Source organism: Ascaphus truei, chromosome 1, assembly GCF_040206685.1.
Source record: "Ascaphus truei isolate aAscTru1 chromosome 1, aAscTru1.hap1, whole genome shotgun sequence".
Taxonomy (NCBI): domain Eukaryota; kingdom Metazoa; phylum Chordata; class Amphibia; order Anura; family Ascaphidae; genus Ascaphus; species Ascaphus truei.
Window position 1 is genome coordinate 367,609,540 of NC_134483.1, and position 15,026 is coordinate 367,624,565.

The 15,026-nt window shown below is 41.3% G+C and overlaps 1 long non-coding RNA gene across 1 annotated transcript in view; it reads left to right on the forward strand.

Annotated features, from left to right (window-relative positions):
* Positions 1 to 2,489, forward strand: part of LOC142471134 (uncharacterized) — a 28,832-nt gene extending 26,343 nt beyond the window's left edge. The window contains exon 5 of the long non-coding RNA XR_012789368.1: positions 2,342 to 2,489. This is a non-coding gene — a long non-coding RNA (uncharacterized LOC142471134). The remainder of the gene's footprint in view (positions 1 to 2,341) is intronic.
* Positions 2,490 to 15,026: the final 12,537 nt, after the last annotated feature.

Sequence of the window (15,026 nt, forward strand, 5' to 3'; positions counted from 1 at the left end):
TTTTTGTAATAGTACAAATAAAAATATTACACCACAGACAGAAAAGCTACAAGACAAAGAAATGTGTATACCATAAGACACACCATGGCACAGCTTAGTAAACATTGGTAAATAATTATCAATGTGCATTATGAATATTTTGATGATCAGATTATGTGCAATAAAATAATGTATTAATTGAATTGTGTATTTGGCAATGGAAAACAAGAAATTAAACAGTATCCATTTTCTAAATACACAAAACAAAAATTGAAATAGAGGATAAATTATGAAAATGTGTTAGGCACAAGTAAGCAATTCTCTTGTTTTGTAAATGTACTGCATGTCATAGACTTGCTTACAGACCCTTATTGCAGCTATACAGTAAATTGCTTTTTCAGTTAACCATGACACAGTAAATGTCAGTGCTGGATTCCTAAACACAGTTTCATTTTACTACTGGCACCTCAAGATATTTTGTCGAATGAGTACAAAGAAAAACAGCAGGAGGGTTGGAAAAATAAAACGTTTACTGAGAAGGAAATTGGGAACAGGATGCTACAGTATACAACAATATATATTTAATCTTGTATTTGTTGCACCACAGGTTAACAGATGTCAATCAATCTGAACTATCTAAAGGTTGGTTTTGTATCTACTGTTGGTTTACTCTACAGTATCTTTGACAAAACAGTACTGTTGCAGATACTGTATTCTGCAACTGAGTTTATGTTGCAAATTGCACGATTGTAAATCCCATTGCAATGAATTTGTGTTGCCCATTTTTTCAGCTTATATACATATATTGATTTTAAAGTATTTTCTGAAATTAAAATATTGGTGTTTCATTGAAATAAATAATTTTCCTTCTAATCCACTTTTCTGTCACTATGTACAAAAGATTAAAAATAATTATCCATAAAACCTGTCCTGTTGTCCAACATTTTCTTCTCAGAGTGAGTTTAATTCCCCACATTTTCCATCAGCTGAAATTTGATACATTTTATAAAAACTTGACAAAGAAGGTAACAGTGATTTCCTCCATATTTTCTAAGGGGAGCTATGCCACAATTTCAGCCGACCCTGAAATGGTGCAAATGTGGAATTTCCAATAGCAGTTAAGATTGCGTCATTTAACAGATTGCATAATGTTGTTACCGGTGGCTCCATGGCTCTGCCATGGAACATCTGTAAATTGCACAATAAACATTGCAGTAATTGTAACTCTATATCATGTGATAACATGAGCAATAATGTCTACTACATCTGTACATAATTTCCCAGAAATCTTATTGTACAGTGCAATATATATATATATATATATATATATATATATATATATATATATATATATATATATATATATATATATATATATATATATATATATATGTATGTATGTATATATATATATATTATTAAAAAAAAAGGGAAAACACCCTGGCCCATGAATGTAATACTGATGATTCCTAGAAGCTCTAATGGTTTCCCAAAAAATCTAATGGTTTCCCAAGTTTCCAAAAAATAAGCAGTAGTACAGTATATAAAAAAAATACAATTTATTAAAAATATTTTAAGTACAATTGAAAAGCTCCCAATCAGGAGTCTTGCATTCAATAATTCCTATATCTTGATTAAGCTTAATCAACCCATATTACACATTCACAGTTATAGCATTAAATATATAACAAATATATCCAATGCACAGACTAATGCAGATAAGGTGAAAAAGTCCACTCTAAACTTTGCAAGTGGTTTGTTCTATAGATGTCCAGATATTATATATATCTATATGTATATATATATATATATATATATATATATTTGATTTTTGGCACTATAGCCCAATTAAAAGCTTTTCAGCATACGATCCCCTTTATTGGAGGAAGTTCTAATTTGGAAAACTGTGTGGAATATAGTTCGTATGGATTAAGTGCATGTCGCAACCTGGAGTTTTTATGGATGTACTTTTTTTTAAAGATGTTATATCCTTGATTTATGGATGCTGGAGTAGCTTCATTTGGGTGTATATGATGTAATCACTATGTTGTTAAACTGAATTTTCTGTTGCCACCCATAAGTGATAGTTTCTATTTGTTTGTTCTGTATGTACGCCTGTGAGTACTTGTGCCGGTAATGTAGGTGTACACAGTATTACTTACGGACTCCGGTTGTTGTATTTGTTATACGCCATCACCGCTCACGGCCCGGTTGGGCTTGGAATCTGCTCACTCTATGTGCAGATAGCTCTTACCGCAGTGTCCGTCGGGTGCTGTGATTATTACCTCTTCTGGCACTATTAGCCCCCGATCCATGGCAGCTTTGCATAGTGATCTTTTCTGAAACTTTGTTTCTCCTCCAGCTTTGATCCAACGTGATGTTCAAAGCAAACTCTTCTCCGATCCGCTGCAACGTTTCCACCAGACACAGCAAACACACCAATTGCTTCCTTCTCACCAGTCTGGTTTGCCGCCAAAAACAGATAAGGGATGTCTGTAGGTGTTGCGCTATGGGTGCTCGCAAGTCATATGTGTCTTCAAATCAAAACCATTATCCACAAACACTGGAATGTTTTGAAACTTGATAAATCTCTTAAACCATTTATTGATTCTGACTCAAAATTGTTTTTTTAGGAAAGCCGAAACACTTGCTATTTATTTATCTCCAAGTCTTTATTCACAAGACAAATATACCAACACATTTAATATTCCTAAAGGTTTTTTCAAATGTGGACATTGTACAGTAGTGTTTGTTCTTATGCGGCTCCTATTAAAACTCAAGCATATCAAAACATAATACATTTATTCAGTCATATCTAGGACACAAAAGGTTAGAACAGTCTGAGGACATCCCCTAATCACAATCATGCCTGCAAGATAAGTATAGCTAGCAACAGAACCAAATATCAAAATAAAGTATAATCTATACTCACAAAGACTCAAGCAGAAATACCCTCAAGTATCAGAATGGTTCCAGGTGAAAGAATAATTCACCCTTCCCCCCTATCTATGCTGGCTGGTGTGAATGCTATATTTATATAAATGACAAGACATCCCCTAACACTATACACAGCACCAATGTACTTTACTTATGTAAAAAATAGATATATAAAAGGGATAATTGTGCATGTCAGTGTCATAAGAGAGGGGATTTGGCCAGGGATTGAAGGGGTTACACCCCATTTGGCCACCCCCTACTCTCACCTGGGAAGCAAGGGGTTAACTGGACTGAGGTCCAGTAATGTGTTTTTTACCTTGCTTCAGTATCCAACTGTTTATTCCCCTGTATAAATGTAATATCTCATCCTGGTGTTTGAACTAACACATACACTAGGGTTGATGCGGGAGGGAAGGGGTAAATGTTAATTTAGTGATTATAGCTCTTTGTTCCCTTTTCCCGCCTTTTCGGGCTCCATTATGCAGCCTTCCATAGGTCGCCATTGAGACTCCATGCGTTCTAATGGCAGAAGTAGCGGTTTTGGACCTGTTTTCCAGCGACGACCAGCAGGTGGCGTCCGAGAGGAGGAGCGGTGGTTTCCCATTGTAAGTCAATGGGCTCATTGACTTCAATGGAGATTCCTCAACGCCGGCCTCGAGGAACAGGTTGGTAGCCATCCAAACCGCAGACCGCACAAGCGGATACAATGTCTTTGAAAAGAGTTTAATCACTTCGGTCAAGTTCAAAGACAATTGGCGTGGGAATCTTGGGTTCTAGGGCCCCTGGGAATAAAGTTCTTTTTGCCCCTAGCTCCTAGGAACCCCCACACAAGATCCACACCGGGTCCAGGAATGAGAGACCCCCGTAAGGAGTCGAGCGGAGAAGGAGGGTCACGCCATTAACTTCAATGGCGGAGCGGAGGTCCCATTGAATCTAATGGCGACGTGCGCCATGTATTTTCAGTGTCGGCGCCGGCCATTGATTCCAATGGGGAAAAGCCGTGTGGCGTAAAAAACGACTAAGGGGTTCATGCAGTAAGCAGCGGAAAGGCACTTCTCGCCACTTTCCTGGCAAAAATGCCTACCTTTATTCAGTAAGGGGCGAGAAAGTGGCGAGAATAAAAAAAACGCCAGTTTGGCTAGCGGGTTTTTTTTTCCGCCGGTGGCGAGGCGAAAAGGCACTTTCCACCTAAAATTGAAACATTTTCCGCCACGCTCAATTCTAGTAGTGGCGAGTAGCTAAGCGGAGCTATTCGCCACTCTAAAATGGCGTTTTTCTGGCGAATAAGCCACGCAAGAAAAAGATAGCTAGTTGATGGTGAGAGGCGGCGGATGGGCACTTAGAAAAATTTCTGGCCTTTTTCCTGGCTGGGATTGATGCCGGGGGTCTCCTGAGCTGATACCATTAATACCAGCACTGGAGCCCCCCGGCATGCATCTGAGGCAGGACAAATGCATTTAAAGGCCACTTCATTACCTTAGCGGCTAACCGCTAAGGCAATGAAGGGGTTAAACAGCCGTGCCAGGTTTATTGTGGGTAGCGGGGGTGGGTGAAGGGGGTATTTGGCCCTTGTTGTTTGTTTAGGGCTTGCAGGGGGGATGCGGGTGCACTTAAACCCTTCACGACCATCGCAGTTAATACCGCTACGGTCATGAAGGGGTTAAGGCCTCCCGCTACCCACCCGCAAGCCCTAAACAAACCACTGTTGGGGCTAATACCCCCTTCACCCACCCCCGCTACCCACAATAAAAAGAAAACACACTCAACAGCCCCACACTAACTAAAGAAATATATATATATATATATATACAACAATACCTATACTCCCCTAACATACAGTATAGTAATGGGCACAATGACTATTATCCACAAATGGATAATAGTGCATGTGTCCATTTAAAATACATACAGAACAATAAAGACATTAAATACATATAGCACTCACCCATGTCCGGCTGCCATGATGAAGGCCATTCTCATCTTCATCCTGCCCATGACCCATCCGCTTGTGCAAAACAGACACAAGAATAAAAACATCCAATGTAATGTCCCCGAACCCCTTAATCACAATAGTGTTTATTAACCGCTACAGTCATTAAGGGGTTAACCCACCATCACCCACATACCCTCCCCCACTACCTCCCCATCCCCTGAGGCCTAACCATCCTCACCCACTACCCACAAGGGAGTCCTACCACATACCCTTGGGGCCAATACCCCCTCCCCCCACCACATACAGTACAATAATGTGCAAAATAACTATTATCCACATAGGGATAATACATTATTTGGCCATTATGAAACACATTAAATACCATAGTAAAATAAAGAAAATGCTACTAACCTCTTCAGCAAGAAGGCCCCGTCGCCAGCATCATCCTTGTGGTCCGTTGCCAAAATAATAAATAGCCAATACATTTCAATGACATTCACATATCAATGAACCCCTTAATCACCTTATCGGGTACTAACCTCAAAGGTAATTAAGGGGTTAAGCCATCCTGGCAATGGCAACAACACTTATCCATAACATCCTCAATGAAATAAAATGCAATTTCCTAAACAAATCTAATGTAATCATTCAATCTAAAGCATCAAATGCCAATCCAAAGCCTCAAATGCCACTTAAAACATTGCATTTACATTGTATACATGCTGCATAAAATGTAAGCTACATGTAGACGCTGCAAATCAATGTTAACAATACAATATTTCAAATAAAATAGCATTACATCAAAATAAGTATATTATGTAATCCAATAAAGTCACCATCAATCAATTAACATACATGAATTACATCCCAAAACAATTAAAATAGCATCCATACCAATTACACAATTAACTATAGCAACCGTCACAGAGAACAAGTTACCATCATACAAAATAGGACACCAACAATTACAATATACTAAAGCAAGCCTCACCATTACCTAAAGTACAGCATAGAAGCCCAAAAATTACATCTATCTAATTATAAAATACATTTAGCACACATCTATGCATAGCAGCATAGGCAAAATCATTTACAATAGTGCAAATCAAGCTTTTACAACACTATCATTTCTTATCCTGTATGTATATATCTCTCTAGACATACATACATACATACATACAGTGGCAAGAAATGATGTACAAAAAAAAAACAACAAATGTAAAAAGCAACAAAAAACACAGTTACATTAAATACATTTCTTTAGTTCACTTACCATTACTTGACCCACTCACCGACTCCCATTGATCAGCTTGCTCACGAACCAATCCACGAACAGGAACCCATAAAATAAAAAAACATAAAATAATAAACATTAAAATAATAAAACACGACAAATCAAGGGGTCTTCTAGTTGTAATCCATCTTCATCTGTATTCTTCTATCTTCTTCCGGGGTCTTTTTCCCGTCTGCTGCCACGCCCTGGTCTTCTTTCTTCTCCGGAGGTCCTTCCTCCTCGGCATCTGGCTTCAAAATTAGACGACATCGGCTTTTAAAGGCTTATGACGTCACATTTTCGTCATGGTTCCCACGGTCCTGATTGGGCCGTGAAAACCATGTGTTTTGGCCGATAAAAAAAAAATGAAAGGCAATGAAAGCACAGCCAATCAGAATGGCTTTGCTTCAATTGCCTTTAAGATGACGTCATTAAAAGAAACATGGCCGGCCTCACATGGTACGGCAGCCAATCAGAGCGTTGCAAACTCCATCCCATCTCTGATTGGCTCTAGTAGACCATGTGACATGTGACAGAGACTTGGGGAAGAACGGATATGACGTCACATGGTACTAGAACCAATCAGAGTAGGGATAGACTTCTCACGCTCTGATTGGCTGCCGTACCATGTTGGAGCATGTTTTTGTTAACCCGGCAACATTTATTTGTATATTGGTTCATCATGTGTGTATATATAAATATATAAATATATATATATATTGTTTCTTTTATTTTTTCATGATGAAGCCACTGTACAAAGGAATGTGTGAAGGGTGGGTATGTGCTAAGTAAAGGTGAAGAAAACGGCGCTAACTCTATTAGTGTACACTTGTGTTATACAGTGAATTATAAGTAAAATCAATTGATTAATAGACAATAGTGACGTGATAAAATAACGTGCAAACAATATTATAAAGTTCAAACCCCCTGTTCAGACCCAGCTGGTGGGGACTGGTTCCACTAGTCCCACAAATCCTCATTCTCCAGTTGTAACCCAGGGGGAGCATGAAGGGAAATAGAACAAAAGACAAAAAACAATCTAAGTGCAGACAGTTTTGAAATTAGTGTATAAATTCTGTGTTCTGTCTTGGCTCATATGTGTTGCCTACTTACAAGATGTAAGTCAAAATCAAGCGGCTTTGACACACAATGGTCTCTGCTAGAAGGATTTCTCAACCAGGTAAGTGGATTCTCCAACTCTCAGCTCAGCAGCAATGTGTATGCAAAAGAAATGATAACCATAGTGCAGACCAATACAATAAAAAACTCGACTTTATGGGGTTAAAAATGAAGACTTACAATAAAAACAAGTGGTTTAAACAATCATTGTGATCAAGGAGAGAAAGTTGTTAACTTCAGGCTCACCCGCCTCCTCCGGTGTGACTCTGTGTGGATCACCACTCTCTGGGACTCTGCACCTCCAGCGGTGAACGCCGTCTTCCAGGCCTTTTCCCCTCGTGGGCTCCCTCTTAAGTGGGTTGTTCTGCTCCCATTCATAGGTGTTTGCAGGCACCGTATGGGTCTTAACTTGGAGCTCCCTCTCGGGTGGATGGTCCTGCCTTACTCGCTCCGATGCGTCACTTCCGCTCAGTCCCGATACGTCACTTCCCCAATAAACATGCTATTATGCGTTAACCCCTTCATTGCCTTATCGGCTATCCGCTATGGTAATGAAACAGCATTAATGTATTTTAATATTATTGTGCGGGAGCAGGGGGTCCCCTGAGCTGAACCGCATTGAATTGTGGCTCAGAGACCCCCTGCTTCCCGAGTTACAGGCCCCGGTTTGGGGCATCGGTTACAGTGTGGACGCCATATTTATTGCGGGCACGTAGCTTATGGGACGCTATAAACATGGCGGCGACACTGCCCACCCGATAACACATACCGGGGCCTGTAACTTGGGAAGCAAGGGGTCCCTGGTCCACAAAGCAATGCGGTTCAGCTCGGGGGACTCCCTGCTCACTGTACAGTATAAGGTAGCCTCTAGGGAGGAAAGTGGGGCACAGCCCAGGGACAAGCAACAGGAACCAGCACACCATAGGTTAAAAAACTCCTTTAATGGTCAACAAGGGGAGACACCACAAAAAAGAGGGACCAACCACCCACTCTGACTCGTTTCGGGCAAAGCCCTTTGTCAAAGAGTACACCCCAATTACAAAAAACACACACTTAAATACCCTAAAAGTCAATTACCTTACTTGACCGCATCTTCCGGTTTTGATGACGTCAGCGGGACTCGCCGAACATCTCCCGAGACTCCCTCACAAGCCAGAGGTCACGGAGACATCATACCATATTTATTGCGGGCATGTAGCATATGGGACGCTATTAACATGGCGGTGACACTGCCCACCCGATCACACATACCGGGACCTGTAACTCGAGAAGCAGGGGGTCCCTGGTCCACAAAGCAATGCGGTTCAGCTCGGGGGACTCCCTGCTCACTGTACAGTATTATTAAAAATATATTCATGCTGCTTCGCTACCATAGCAGATAGCCGCAAAGGTAAGGAACGAGTCTTTATTGATATGGGTGTTTTACACATGTAGATGTGCAGAGGGTCTCCAGAGCTGAACCGCTTTGATTTTAGGTCCGGGGACCTCCTGCTTCCCGAGATACAGGCCCCTTTATGAGGTGCCGGTATCCCTCTGCTTTGTTTACATTCGGCGGTCACGTGATCGGGACCTTAAAATGCAGAGGGATACCGGCACCTCATAAAGGGGTCTGTATCTCAGGAAGCAGGGGTTACCAGGACCTGAAACCAATGCGGTTTAGCTCCGGAGACCCCCTGCACATGTACATTATGAATAAAAATGGTTTAAAAAATAATTTTTAATGTGCTGATGTTTGCGCCGAGAGAGCAGCAGATCTCTCTCTGCTGCAAACACATCTCGGCAGAGGACGGCTTCTCGGCAGTTTCTCGCCAGGCAGCCGTCTCGCCACCGGTTACTAGCCATTTTATCAAATGGTGGTGGCGCATTCATTCGCCAGGGATTGGCCCTTACAGCATACAGCGAGTTTAACACGCCAAAAACATGGCTAATTGCTAAACTGGCTAATGCATTTTTTTGCTGCTTACTGCATGATGCCCTAAGTCTGAAATGATGAAAAATGTAAGTCCATATCTCCGGTTCTGGAATGACCAGAGGGATGGGATTTGGGTGGCATATAGCCAAGGTTCCGGCTTTAATGCATGACCCTTCCCAGCCCTCTCCGAACAACCAGACGGAGTATTGACGAATGTAAAGATTTGTGGTTTTTCCCATAGGCTTCAATGGCGGCGGTTACCCCATTGAAAGCCTATGTGGGGAACCCCATTGACTGCAATGGCGGAGTTGCTCCATTGAATCCCATGGCGGTGGAGCCCGTTGTTTTCAATGGGGAATGAGTGAAAAGCAGAGATCCATTTTTTAAAGGGAAGAATCCTGTATTTTAAAAATGTGTTATAGTATATTTATGTATCTCCGGTTCTGGAGGTCGCAGAGAGTCAAAATTTGGCCACTATATAGAGTCACTGTAGGCATAAAAAACTGGCAATTTTCGACCCACTAAGCCCAACAGAACGGAACTTATTAATATGTGAAGATATTAACGTGTATATGGTATTTTGGATCTGCTCTGAAAATGCAGACCCCATCTGCTATGCTAATAGGTCAGGAAGGGCAGCCGGATGGTTTAGCATATGCCCTCTGATCAAAGGTTAACTGCCCTGATTGTTTATACTAGGGTCAGGAACAAAGGAGCTGAGTGTTTTTTTAAGTGTCGTACTTCAGACTTACAAGGGAAGCCAAAATCTACTTCAAAGAGATTTTCCTAGCCAGCTCAGTGCCTAGGGTTAAGAGTAAGAGCTGAAATGTTATATAAGTCAGATTCACCCCTTACTCAATTGTCTTCATGTATTGTCGTGATGTGCACATCTGAACCTGAATTATGGAAGAAATGGCCCATCCTGTATACTGATGGCTTTCTTGTCCTAACCTTTAAGTAAGTGTCTATATTTTGTCTGTTATTTGTATAATCCTGTGTGTTCACCTTTTTCAAGGAATAAATTATATTTGATCATATCTAAGCCTCGTTCAGTTCAACCCAGTTATATTTTTGGTGTATTATTATAGCCTGTCACAAAGTTACCGTCACAGGCTTATAATAAAACTGGTGGCAGAGGTGGGATTGAACTAGACCTGTATTACAGGGTACTGCGGGACTCTGTAAAACAGCTGGAACTCGGATGAATTTTGAGTTCCAAAGGCTAAAGATATTGGACACACAGTGTACAACACATAACACAAGATATGGCACCTCCTCACTGTTCCCCTACTTGTGAGAAGCATTGCCTCCAGAACCAAAGTGCCGGCCATCCGTGTGACTGGAGCTGGGCACCGAGACCGGTGGAGTGCATCAAGTAGGCACGGGGACCAGCAGCCGGAAAGGCTGAGAGAGGTGGCGATCGGTGAGCTTGAAACCCGGCAGGCTGAGCAAAGATCCACAGCTGCAGCCGCTGTAACCACCAAACCGCCCAGAGAGCAGGGAATGGATCCAGTTCCGGTACAGCAGAGACTTGTGGAGGGAGCGGGTGATCGCGGAGACCTTGGGGGTCCTGCAGCCGGAGAGGTATCGGCCGTTGTTGTGGCCAGTCCATTTTCCCTGGAAGAGCTTTCACTGTTGTCTGCGTGGGGAGGGATGTGGTCCCAGGCGGAGCGGAACGAGCTCCAGAAGCTTGCGATGTCCCGACCCACTTACCCCCTCCCTGAGCCCGGTGCTCAAGCAACTCCGCCCTGGACTCAACAGCCTCTTGCGGGGGGTAGTCCACTGGCGGTGGAGAAGCTCCGGCAGAAGTGGGCGGTGTTACCACTGCCACAAAGCGGGCGACAATAAAGCCCAATGCCCGGACCGTGTGCGGCCAGGCGAAGAAGCCCCTCAGGGCCAGCGCTCACGAGCTGCGGAAGAGATGACCCAATTAGCGGCATCCTCTGATGGCTCCCACCCAGCCGGGGCGACAACCCTGTGCCCTGGAAAACCTGGCCAGGCTGCATCGGCAACAGCGGCGGAGAGCGGCGGCCATCCATCGGATCCCGGCGGCGAACCGGCAGTGAACCGGCGGCGGCGGAGAAGAAGCCACCATTCCGGCATCCTGCCGGCGGCAATTTTATTTGGGGGGAGGTTTGGGGAGGTAGGTGTTTCACATTGTTTGGTAGAGTCGGCGATTCCCAGCGATGACCGGAGCCCCACATTCCACGCCGGCGACCCTGCACCAAAGCTGGGTACTGTTGCAGCATCTACCCGGTGCTCACCCATAGCGGCGGCGGAAGAGCCGCGATTCTGGCAAAGTACCGGAGCCCTTTCTGAGTGGGGGGACGGACAGGGATTGCGGGAGGGGGTTATTTTACCTGGTTTGGCGGGAGCCGTGTTACTCCACAAAGACCTGGGACACTTGTCCTGCACTGTTTCACCTGTACCAAGCCCGGGCGCTGTTGCGGCAGCGGGGCATTGCTGCCTGGCCCAGATGATGCCGACAGCGGTGTGACAGGGTAAATAAAAGTCACCAGCTATATGCCTGGAAAACCTATGTCTAGTCTGCAGTGCAGCAGTGACTAGCTTAACTTCAGCTGGGAACCTCAGGACAATTAGTTGGATCCAAGCTGCCTAATCAAGGTGTGTTAAAACCCCAGGCTGTAGACACATGGCGGCTGGCTGTTGAGGAGAGAGGAGTAAGCTACTGAAGAGAAAAACAAATGACAGGCAGGGCACTAAGGGATAATGAACACTTTATTGTTAAAAAAAAAAGGAATAAGACAGTGGGCAAAAAAGCTCCACTGATGCAAGATAATAACAACAAAACGAAAGTAAAAAGTGTTAGAATAACTGGTTCATACACCAGTATGATCGGGGGATAGCACCGGGTCAACACTGAATCTCACTAGCACTACAGAAAGGATCTGGACCAGTCTGAGTACATACCCCGTTTGAAGCATGGAGACCCGCTCCCACCAACTGCAAAACTCCACAGGAACTGCCCCAAGTGACCTCTATGCGTTTCGCACGTAGTGCTTCGTCAGGAGTACACGTGATAGCGCTGTCCCTGGAGTTTATATAGAGAGCAGCAGCCAATGACTCTAACACTAATGAGGAAAGTTGATACTGATGTGATTCAAGTGAAATACAATGGAGTCTCCTATGGTGCATAAAATTAGTTAAAAACCAGATTCTAAATAAAAATGATACAATAACAGTAGCTGGGTCCCATGTATAACTCTAAAGTGACTTATTGCCTTTAAAAATGACTCACGGGACATTAACAAAAAACTATCATGTCCATATTAAATTAATGGTTAAAACATATATTTATACACATATTTTAAAATGTTTAAAAATATTTAAAAATAAATATTTATTTAAAATTCTTAAAACATCAAAAAAAGTCACATATAAAAACCCCAATTTTTCACCTAACGATTTATTCTTTAAGGAAGGGAACCAATTCTATATAATCATTAAGACCATGCGGAAATCTAGTTTGCATGGTATAAATTCAGAATTGCTCCCTTCTACTAAAACGTAAATCTCTGTTGCCTAAACGCTGATTAGAAAAAATGACTTCAATGCCCATAAAAGAAATGCCACTCGGGTCACACTGATGACTATCATGGAAATGCTTTAAAAGATGGGTTAAGGGCTTATGTTTGTCAATTAATTTTTGCACATTTTTAATGTTTCTCATATGTTCCATTACCCGGACTTTCATACACCGTTTCGTTTTACCAATGTACTGTAACCCACATTTGCACTGGAGTGCAAAAACCACATAGGTAGTGGAACAATTTATAAAATGATTGATTTTAAAACTCCATTTTGTAGTAAAAGAAACAACATCTTTTTTATTCAGCAAATTAGGGCATATCTTACATTTACTACATTTATAATTGCCCTTTAATTCCAAATAGGATCTCAATGTGCCCTCATGACTCAAAATAGACTTTAGTTGACTGGGACCTATTATTCCTTTTAGGTTTTGAGCTTTTTTGTATACAATCTTTGGTTTTGACGACATTTGGGCACCCAACACTGGGTCCAAGGATAGAACCCCCCAGTGCTTAGCAATAGCCGATTGTATGGCCCTGTGCTTATCATTAAATTGGGTAATAAACACTGGGAATTTTTCACTTTGTATTGGACCACCATGTCTGGCTCCCTCTATTATAGGTGTAAGCTCAGTCACAGCCTGTAATTTCTGATTATCAACATCCTTTCTGAAGTTAAATCTCTTAGTTCTTTTTTTCTTATTGTTTAATAAGTTAGTTCTTTTGACGAGATTAACTTTATCAATAGCACAGTCTATCAGATGTTTGTCAAAACCTTTCTGTATGAATCTTTCCTTCAGAAAGAGTACCTGAACTTGAAATTGCTCATCATTAGTGCAATTTCTCTTTAGACGCGCAAATTGGTTGAAAGGTATTTTCACAATCCAGGGTTTAAAAAGGCAACTGGAAGGATGGATATAGGAATTTACATTAGTGTCCTTGAAATAGGTTTTCGTACAGATTTGCTCTGATTCGATGGAAATTTCAAGATCCAAATAATGCACTGATGTATCACTGTTTTCCCCACTAAAATAGAGGTTAAACATGTTAATATTTAACTATGCAATGAACTCAAGAAGAGAGGTTGCGCGTCTAAAGAGAAATTGCACTAATGATGAGCAATTTCAAGTTCAGGTACTCTTTCTGAAGGAAAGATTCATACAGAAAGGTTTTGACAAACATCTGATAGACTGTGCTATTGATAAAGCTAATCTCGTCAAAAGAACTAACTTATTAAAAAGTAAGAAAAAAAGAACTAAGAGATTTAACTTCAGAAAGGATGTTGATAATCAGAATTTACAGGCTGTGACTGAGCTTACACCTATAATAGAGGGAGCCAGACATGGTGGTCCAATACGAAGTGAAAAATTCCCAGTGTTTATTACCCAATTTAATGATAAGCACAGGGCCATACAATTGGCTATTGCTAAGCACTGGAGGGTTCTATCCTTGGATCCAGTGATGGGTGCCCAAATGTCATCAAAATCAAAGATTGTATACAAAAAAGCTTAAAACCTAAAAGAAATAATAGGTCCCAGTCAACTAAAGTCTATTTCGAGTCATGAGGGCACATTGAGATCATATTTGGAATTAAAGGGCAATTATAAATGTAGTAAATGTAAGATATGCCCTAATTTGCTGAATAAAAAAGATGTTGTTTCTTTTACTACAAAACGGAGTTTTAAAATCAATCATTTTATAAATTGTTCCACTACCTATGTGGTTTATGCACTCCAGTGCAAATGTGGGTTACAGTACATTGGTAAAACAAAACGGTGTATGAAAGTCCAGGTAATGGAACATATGAGAAACATTAAAAATGTGCAAAAATTAATTGACAAACATATGCCCTTAACCCATTTTTTAAAGCATTTCCATGATAGTCATCAGTGTGACCCGAGTGGCATTTCTTTTATGGGCATTGAAGTCATTATTGCTAATCAGCGTTTAGGCAACAGAGATTTACGTTTAAGTAGAAGGGAGCAATTCTGGATTTATACCATGCAAACTAGATTTCCGCATGGTCTTAATGATTATATAGAATTGGTTCCCTTCCTTAAAGAATAAATCGTTAGGTGAAAAATTGGAGTTTTTATATGTGACTTTTTTTGATGTTTTAAGAATTTTAAATAAATATGTATTTTTTAATATTTTTAAACATTTTAAAATATGTGTATAAATATATGTTTTAACCATTAATTGAATATGGACATGATAGTTTTTGGTTAATGTCCCGTGATTCATTTTTAAAGGCAATAAGTCACTTTAGAGTTATACATGGGACCCAGCTACTGTTATTGTATCATTTTAATTTAGAATCTG